The sequence below is a fragment of the Phasianus colchicus genome, chromosome 1, assembly GCF_987193195.1.
Source record: "Phasianus colchicus chromosome 1, bPhaCol1.hap1.1, whole genome shotgun sequence".
Taxonomy (NCBI): domain Eukaryota; kingdom Metazoa; phylum Chordata; class Aves; order Galliformes; family Phasianidae; genus Phasianus; species Phasianus colchicus.
The window spans coordinates 76926683-76936805 of record NC_143436.1 but is presented as its reverse complement, the minus strand read 5'-3'; positions in this window follow the sequence as shown (position 1 = coordinate 76936805).

The window sequence follows — 10123 nt, the reverse complement described above, 5'->3', positions numbered from 1 at the left end:
TCCTGGTATTTCTGGGAGAAGAGGTCTGATGTGGGGGGGGGAAGGTGATGTATCTGTGAGAAAGCTGGTGTTTCTGGGAGAAAATGCCAGGTATTGGTGAGGAAACAGATGCTAGAGAGGGAAAAGGCTGGTATTTTGGGGAAAAAAGGCCGTTTTTTAAAGAATAAGCTGGCATTTCTGGGAGAATATGTCCCATCTTTGGGAGAAAACAGGTGTATGTGGGAGAAAATGTCGTGTATTTGGGAGAAAGCTGGTGTATGTGGGAGAAAAGGCCATTGTGATGGGAGTCAGTGTGATCTTGAGGAGTGGAAAGCAGTATTCTTGAGATGAAACGTGAGGTATTTCTAAGAGTCCTGGTATTTCTGGGAGAAAATGTCTTGTTTTGGAGAGCCAAAGTCCCATTTTGGGGGCAGAAGCTGGTATTTCTCTGACACTGCCATCTTGATGGGGGTAAGTGTGATCTTGAGGAGTGTAAAGCAGCATTTTGGTTAGAAAATGGGAGCTCTTCCTAAGAGCAGTGCTATTTCTGGGAGAAAAGGAGCTCTACTGGGCATAAAAATGGCGTATCTGTGATAAAATGCCACATTTCTGAAAGAAACTGTCCTCTTGCGGAGTGTAATGCTGTATGTTCCGGAGGAAATGGGAAATATTCAGCAGAGTCCTGGTATTTCTGGGAGAAGAGGTCTGATGTGGGGGGGGGAAGGTGATGTATCTGTGAGAAAGCTGGTGTTTCTGGGAGAAAATGCCAGGTATTGGTGAGGAAACAGATGCTAGAGAGGGAAAAGGCTGGTATTTTGGGGAAAAAAGGCCGTTTTTTAAAGAATAAGCTGGCATTTCTGGGAGAATATGTCCCATCTTTGGGAGAAAACGGGTGTATGTGGGAGAAAATGTCGTGTATTTGGGAGAAAGCTGGTGTATGTGGGAGAAAAGGCCATTGTGATGGGAGTCAGTGTGATCTTGAGGAGTGGAAAGCAGTATTCTTGAGATGAAACGTGAGGTATTTCTAAGAGTCCTGGTATTTCTGGGAGAAAATGTCTTGTTTTGGAGAGCCAAAGTCCCATTTTGGGGGCAGAAGCTGGTATTTCTGTGACACTGCCATCTTGATGGGGGTAAGTGTGATCTTGAGGAGTGTAAAGCAGCATTTTGGTTAGAAAATGGGAGCTCTTCCTAAGAGCAGTGCTATTTCTGGGAGAAAAGGAGCTCTACTGGGCATAAAAATGGTGTATCTGTGATAAAATGCCACATTTCTGAAAGAAACTGTCCTCTTGCGGAGTGTAATGCTGTATGTTCCGGAGGAAATGGGAAATATTCAGCAGAGTCCTGGTATTTCTGGGAGAAGAGGTCTGATGTGGGGGGGGGAAGGTGATGTATCTGTGAGAAAGCTGGTGTTTCTGGGAGAAAATGCCAGGTATTGGTGAGGAAACAGATGCTAGAGAGGGAAAAGGCTGGTATTTTGGGGAAAAAAGGCCGTTTTTTAAAGAATAAGCTGGCATTTCTGGGAGAATATGTCCCATCTTTGGGAGAAAACGGGTGTATGTGGGAGAAAATGTCGTGTATTTGGGAGAAAGCTGGTGTATGTGGGAGAAAAGGCCATTGTGATGGGAGTCAGTGTGATCTTGAGGAGTGGAAAGCAGTATTCTTGAGATGAAACGTGAGGTATTTCTAAGAGTCCTGGTATTTCTGGGAGAAAATGTCTTGTTTTGGAGAGCCAAAGTCCCATTTTGGGGGCAGAAGCTGGTATTTCTGTGACACTGCCATCTTGATGGGGGTAAGTGTGATCTTGAGGAGTGTAAAGCAGCATTTTGGTTAGAAAATGGGAGCTCTTCCTAAGAGCAGTGCTATTTCTGGGAGAAAAGGAGCTCTACTGGGCATAAAAATGGCGTATCTGTGATAAAATGCCACATTTCTGAAAGAAACTGTCCTCTTGCGGAGTGTAATGCTGTATGTTCCGGAGGAAATGGGAAATATTCAGCAGAGTCCTGGTATTTCTGGGAGAAGAGGTCTGATGTGGGGGGGAAGGTGATGTATCTGTGAGAAAGCTGGTGTTTCTGGGAGAAAATGCCAGGTATTGGTGAGGAAACAGATGCTAGAGAGGGAAAAGGCTGGTATTTTGGGGAAAAAAGGCCGTTTTTTAAAGAATAAGCTGGCATTTCTGGGAGAATATGTCCCATCTTTGGGAGAAAACGGGTGTATGTGGGAGAAAATGTCGTGTATTTGGGAGAAAGCTGGTGTATGTGGGAGAAAAGGCCATTGTGATGGGAGTCAGTGTGATCTTGAGGAGTGGAAAGCAGTATTCTTGAGATGAAACGTGAGGTATTTCTAAGAGTCCTGGTATTTCTGGGAGAAAATGTCTTGTTTTGGAGAGCCAAAGTCCCATTTTGGGGGCAGAAGCTGGTATTTCTCTGACACTGCCATCTTGATGGGGGTAAGTGTGATCTTGAGGAGTGTAAAGCAGCATTTTGGTTAGAAAATGGGAGCTCTTCCTAAGAGCAGTGCTATTTCTGGGAGAAAAGGAACCAAAATGCCTTCCCCCCCCCACATCAGACCTCTTCTCCCAGAAATACCAGGACTCTGCTGAATATTTCCCATTTCCTCCGGAACATACAGCATTACACTCCGCAAGAGGACAGTTTCTTTCAGAAATGTGGCATTTTATCACAGATACGCCATTTTTATGCCCAGTAGAGCTCCTTTTCTCCCAGAAATAGCACTGCTCTTAGGAAGAGCTCCCATTTTCTAACCAAAATGCTGCTTTACACTCCTCAAGATCACACTTACCCCCATCAAGATGGCAGTGTCACAGAAATACCAGCTTCTGCCCCCAAAATGGGACTTTGGCTCTCCAAAACAAGACATTTTCTCCCAGAAATACCAGGACTCTTAGAAATACCTCACGTTTCATCTCAAGAATACTGCTTTCCACTCCTCAAGATCACACTGACTCCCATCACAATGGCCTTTTCTCCCACATACACCAGCTTTCTCCCAAATACACGACATTTTCTCCCACATACACCCGTTTTCTCCCAAAGATGGGACATATTCTCCCAGAAATGCCAGCTTATTCTTTAAAAAACGGCCTTTTTTCCCCAAAATACCAGCCTTTTCCCTCTCTAGCATCTGTTTCCTCACCAATACCTGGCATTTTCTCCCAGAAACACCAGCTTTCTCACAGATACATCACCTTCCCCCCCCCACATCAGACCTCTTCTCCCAGAAATACCAGGACTCTGCTGAATATTTCCCATTTCCTCCGGAACATACAGCATTACACTCCGCAAGAGGACAGTTTCTTTCAGAAATGTGGCATTTTGTCACAGATACACCATTTTTATGCCCAGTAGAGCTCCTTTTCTCCCAGAAATAGCACTGCTCTTAGGAAGAGCTCCCATTTTCTAACCAAAATGCTGCTTTACACTCCTCAAGATCACACTTACCCCCATCAAGATGGCAGTGTCACAGAAATACCAGCTTCTGCCCCCAAAATGGGACTTTGGCTCTCCAAAACAAGACATTTTCTCCCAGAAATACCAGGACTCTTAGAAATACCTCACGTTTCATCTCAAGAATACTGCTTTCCACTCCTCAAGATCACACTGACTCCCATCACAATGGCCTTTTCTCCCACATACACCAGCTTTCTCCCAAATACACGACATTTTCTCCCACATACACCCGTTTTCTCCCAAAGATGGGACATATTCTCCCAGAAATGCCAGCTTATTCTTTAAAAAACGGCCTTTTTTCCCCAAAATACCAGCCTTTTCCCTCTCTAGCATCTGTTTCCTCACCAATACCTGGCATTTTCTCCCAGAAACACCAGCTTTCTCACAGATACATCACCTTCCCCCCCCCACATCAGACCTCTTCTCCCAGAAATACCAGGACTCTGCTGAATATTTCCCATTTCCTCCGGAACATACAGCATTACACTCCGCAAGAGGACAGTTTCTTTCAGAAATGTGGCATTTTATCACAGATACGCCATTTTTATGCCCAGTAGAGCTCCTTTTCTCCCAGAAATAGCACTGCTCTTAGGAAGAGCTCCCATTTTCTAACCAAAATGCTGCTTTACACTCCTCAAGATCACACTTACCCCCATCAAGATGGCAGTGTCACAGAAATACCAGCTTCTGCCCCCAAAATGGGACTTTGGCTCTCCAAAACAAGACATTTTCTCCCAGAAATACCAGGACTCTTAGAAATACCTCACGTTTCATCTCAAGAATACTGCTTTCCACTCCTCAAGATCACACTGACTCCCATCACAATGGCCTTTTCTCCCACATACACCAGCTTTCTCCCAAATACACGACATTTTCTCCCACATACACCCGTTTTCTCCCAAAGATGGGACATATTCTCCCAGAAATGCCAGCTTATTCTTTAAAAAACGGCCTTTTTTCCCCAAAATACCAGCCTTTTCCCTCTCTAGCATCTGTTTCCTCACCAATACCTGGCATTTTCTCCCAGAAACACCAGCTTTCTCACAGATACATCACCTTCCCCCCCCCCACATCAGACCTCTTCTCCCAGAAATACCAGGACTCTGCTGAATATTTCCCATTTCCTCCGGAACATACAGCATTACACTCCGCAAGAGGACAGTTTCTTTCAGAAATGTGGCATTTTATCACAGATACGCCATTTTTATGCCCAGTAGAGCTCCTTTTCTCCCAGAAATAGCACTGCTCTTAGGAAGAGCTCCCATTTTCTAACCAAAATGCTGCTTTACACTCCTCAAGATCACACTTACCCCCATCAAGATGGCAGTGTCACAGAAATACCAGCTTCTGCCCCCAAAATGGGACTTTGGCTCTCCAAAACAAGACATTTTCTCCCAGAAATACCAGGACTCTTAGAAATACCTCACGTTTCATCTCAAGAATACTGCTTTCCACTCCTCAAGATCACACTGACTCCCATCACAATGGCCTTTTCTCCCACATACACCAGCTTTCTCCCAAATACACGACATTTTCTCCCACATACACCCGTTTTCTCCCAAAGATGGGACATATTCTCCCAGAAATGCCAGCTTATTCTTTAAAAAACGGCCTTTTTTCCCCAAAATACCAGCCTTTTCCCTCTCTAGCATCTGTTTCCTCACCAATACCTGGCATTTTCTCCCAGAAACACCAGCTTTCTCACAGATACATCACCTTCCCCCCCCCACATCAGACCTCTTCTCCCAGAAATACCAGGACTCTGCTGAATATTTCCCATTTCCTCCGGAACATACAGCATTACACTCCGCAAGAGGACAGTTTCTTTCAGAAATGTGGCATTTTGTCACAGATACACCATTTTTATGCCCAGTAGAGCTCCTTTTCTCCCAGAAATAGCACTGCTCTTAGGAAGAGCTCCCATTTTCTAACCAAAATGCTGCTTTACACTCCTCAAGATCACACTTACCCCCATCAAGATGGCAGTGTCAGAGAAATACCAGCTTCTGCCCCCAAAATGGGACTTTGGCTCTCCAAAACAAGACATTTTCTCCCAGAAATACCAGGACTCTTAGAAATACCTCACGTTTCATCTCAAGAATACTGCTTTCCACTCCTCAAGATCACACTGACTCCCATCACAATGGCCTTTTCTCCCACATACACCAGCTTTCTCCCAAATACACGACATTTTCTCCCACATACACCCGTTTTCTCCCAAAGATGGGACATATTCTCCCAGAAATGCCAGCTTATTCTTTAAAAAACGGCCTTTTTTCCCCAAAATACCAGCCTTTTCCCTCTCTAGCATCTGTTTCCTCACCAATACCTGGCATTTTCTCCCAGAAACACCAGCTTTCTCACAGATACATCACCTTCCCCCCCCCACATCAGACCTCTTCTCCCAGAAATACCAGGACTCTGCTGAATATTTCCCATTTCCTCCGGAACATACAGCATTACACTCCGCAAGAGGACAGTTTCTTTCAGAAATGTGGCATTTTATCACAGATACGCCATTTTTATGCCCAGTAGAGCTCCTTTTCTCCCAGAAATAGCACTGCTCTTAGGAAGAGCTCCCATTTTCTAACCAAAATGCTGCTTTACACTCCTCAAGATCACACTTACCCCCATCAAGATGGCAGTGTCACAGAAATACCAGCTTCTGCCCCCAAAATGGGACTTTGGCTCTCCAAAACAAGACATTTTCTCCCAGAAATACCAGGACTCTTAGAAATACCTCACGTTTCATCTCAAGAATACTGCTTTCCACTCCTCAAGATCACACTGACTCCCATCACAATGGCCTTTTCTCCCACATACACCAGCTTTCTCCCAAATACACGACATTTTCTCCCACATACACCCGTTTTCTCCCAAAGATGGGACATATTCTCCCAGAAATGCCAGCTTATTCTTTAAAAAACGGCCTTTTTTCCCCAAAATACCAGCTTTCTCACAAACACCTGTCATTTTCCAACCAAGTCTGCTACTATCTCCCAGAAACAGCCGGTTTCCGAGAAATACCTGACGTTTGCTCTCCCAAATACTGCTTGACACTCCTCCAGAGGACATTGTCTCCCCTATTTACCACGTTGTCTCCCCAAGAGACCACTTGGCACACCAAAAAGACCACCGTTGCTCTCCAGTACAAGATCTTCTTTCCCACCGGTTCCCACTTTTCTCCCCCAGCTATGTCATTTCCTCCCAGAAATGCCACTTTTCCCTTGGAAATTTCACCTTCTCTTCCAAAAAGAGGAGATTTGCTCCCAGAAATACCCCTTCTCTTACAACTGCCACACGCTTTCTCCCCAAAAAGCCTCCATGACAATGCCAAATGGGACACTTGCAGCCAAGAAGAGGACACCTTCTCTCAGAAAGACCACTTTTCTCCCCAAGAGAGGAGATTTTCTCCCAAGTGGATGACATTTGCTGTAAGAAAGACCTGTTTTCTTCCCTCAAGAGGACATTGTCTTTCCCACTGAGGACATTTTCTCCCAGAAGTGCCGCTACTCTGTGAAACACCTCCATTTCCTCCCAAATCTACTCCATGACACGCCTCAGGATGACACTTACTCCCCGATTTGGGGCATTTTCTCCCAGAAATACCACTTCTCTCCCAAAGGGATGGCCTTTTCCCTCTCTAGCATCTGTTTCCTCACCAATACCTGGCATTTTCTCCCAGAAACACCAGCTTTCTCACAGATACATCACCTTCCCCCCCCCCACATCAGACCTCTTCTCCCAGAAATACCAGGACTCTGCTGAATATTTCCCATTTCCTCCGGAACATACAGCATTACACTCCGCAAGAGGACAGTTTCTTTCAGAAATGTGGCATTTTGTCACAGATACACCATTTTTATGCCCAGTAGAGCTCCTTTTCTCCCAGAAATAGCACTGCTCTTAGGAAGAGCTCCCATTTTCTAACCAAAATGCTGCTTTACACTCCTCAAGATCACACTTACCCCCATCAAGATGGCAGTGTCAGAGAAATACCAGCTTCTGCCCCCAAAATGGGACTTTGGCTCTCCAAAACAAGACATTTTCTCCCAGAAATACCAGGACTCTTAGAAATACCTCACGTTTCATCTCAAGAATACTGCTTTCCACTCCTCAAGATCACACTGACTCCCATCACAATGGCCTTTTCTCCCACATACACCAGCTTTCTCCCAAATACACGACATTTTCTCCCACGTACACCCGTTTTCTCCCAAAGATGGGACATATTCTCCCAGAAATGCCAGCTTATTCTTTAAAAAACGGCCTTTTTTCCCCAAAATACCAGCTTTCTCACAAACACCTGTCATTTTCCAACCAAGTCTGCTACTATCTCCCAGAAACAGCCGGTTTCCGAGAAATACCTGACGTTTGCTCTCCCAAATACTACTTGACACTCCTCCAGAGGACATTGTCTCCCCTATTTACCACGTTGTCTCCCCAAGAGACCACTTGGCACACCAAAAAGACCACCGTTGCTCTCCAGTACAAGATCTTCTTTCCCACCGGTTCCCACTTTTCTCCCCCAGCTATGTCATTTCCTCCCAGAAATGCCACTTTTCCCTTGGAAATTTCACCTTCTCTTCCAAAAAGAGGAGATTTTCTCCCAGAAATACCAGGACTCTTAGAAATACCTCACGTTTCATCTCAAGAATACTGCTTTCCACTCCTCAAGATCACACTGACTCCCATCACAATGGCCTTTTCTCCCACATACACCAGCTTTCTCCCAAATACACGACATTTTCTCCCACATACACCCGTTTTCTCCCAAAGATGGGACATATTCTCCCAGAAATGCCAGCTTATTCTTTAAAAAACGGCCTTTTTTCCCCAAAATACCAGCCTTTTCCCTCTCTAGCATCTGTTTCCTCACCAATACCTGGCATTTTCTCCCAGAAACACCAGCTTTCTCACAGATACATCACCTTCCCCCCCCCACATCAGACCTCTTCTCCCAGAAATACCAGGACTCTGCTGAATATTTCCCATTTCCTCCGGAACATACAGCATTACACTCCGCAAGAGGACAGTTTCTTTCAGAAATGTGGCATTTTATCACAGATACGCCATTTTTATGCCCAGTAGAGCTCCTTTTCTCCCAGAAATAGCACTGCTCTTAGGAAGAGCTCCCATTTTCTAACCAAAATGCTGCTTTACACTCCTCAAGATCACACTTACCCCCATCAAGATGGCAGTGTCAGAGAAATACCAGCTTCTGCCCCCAAAATGGGACTTTGGCTCTCCAAAACAAGACATTTTCTCCCAGAAATACCAGGACTCTTAGAAATACCTCACGTTTCATCTCAAGAATACTGCTTTCCACTCCTCAAGATCACACTGACTCCCATCACAATGGCCTTTTCTCCCACATACACCAGCTTTCTCCCAAATACACGACATTTTCTCCCACATACACCTGTTTTCTCCCAAAGATGGGACATATTCTCCCAGAAATGCCAGCTTATTCTTTAAAAAACGGCCTTTTTTCCCCAAAATACCAGCCTTTTCCCTCTCTAGCATCTGTTTCCTCACCAATACCTGGCATTTTCTCCCAGAAACACCAGCTTTCTCACAGATACATCACCTTCCCCCCCCCACATCAGACCTCTTCTCCCAGAAATACCAGGACTCTGCTGAATATTTCCCATTTCCTCCGGAACATACAGCATTACACTCCGCAAGAGGACAGTTTCTTTCAGAAATGTGGCATTTTATCACAGATACGCCATTTTTATGCCCAGTAGAGCTCCTTTTCTCCCAGAAATAGCACTGCTCTTAGGAAGAGCTCCCATTTTCTAACCAAAATGCTGCTTTACACTCCTCAAGATCACACTTACCCCCATCAAGATGGCAGTGTCAGAGAAATACCAGCTTCTGCCCCCAAAATGGGACTTTGGCTCTCCAAAACAAGACATTTTCTCCCAGAAATACCAGGACTCTTAGAAATACCTCACGTTTCATCTCAAGAATACTGCTTTCCACTCCTCAAGATCACACTGACTCCCATCACAATGGCCTTTTCTCCCACATACACCAGCTTTCTCCCAAATACACGACATTTTCTCCCACATACACCCGTTTTCTCCCAAAGATGGGACATATTCTCCCAGAAATGCCAGCTTATTCTTTAAAAAACGGCCTTTTTTCCCCAAAATACCAGCCTTTTCCCTCTCTAGCATCTGTTTCCTCACCAATACCTGGCATTTTCTCCCAGAAACACCAGCTTTCTCACAGATACATCACCTTCCCCCCCCCACATCAGACCTCTTCTCCCAGAAATACCAGGACTCTGCTGAATATTTCCCATTTCCTCCGGAACATACAGCATTACACTCCGCAAGAGGACAGTTTCTTTCAGAAATGTGGCATTTTATCACAGATACACCATTTTTATGCCCAGTAGAGCTCCTTTTCTCCCAGAAATAGCACTGCTCTTAGGAAGAGCTCCCATTTTCTAACCAAAATGCTGCTTTACACTCCTCAAGATCACACTTACCCCCATCAAGATGGCAGTGTCACAGAAATACCAGCTTCTGCCCCCAAAATGGGACTTTGGCTCTCCAAAACAAGACATTTTCTCCCAGAAATACCAGGACTCTTAGAAATACCTCACGTTTCATCTCAAGAATACTGCTTTCCACTCCTCAAGATCACACTGACTCCCATCACAA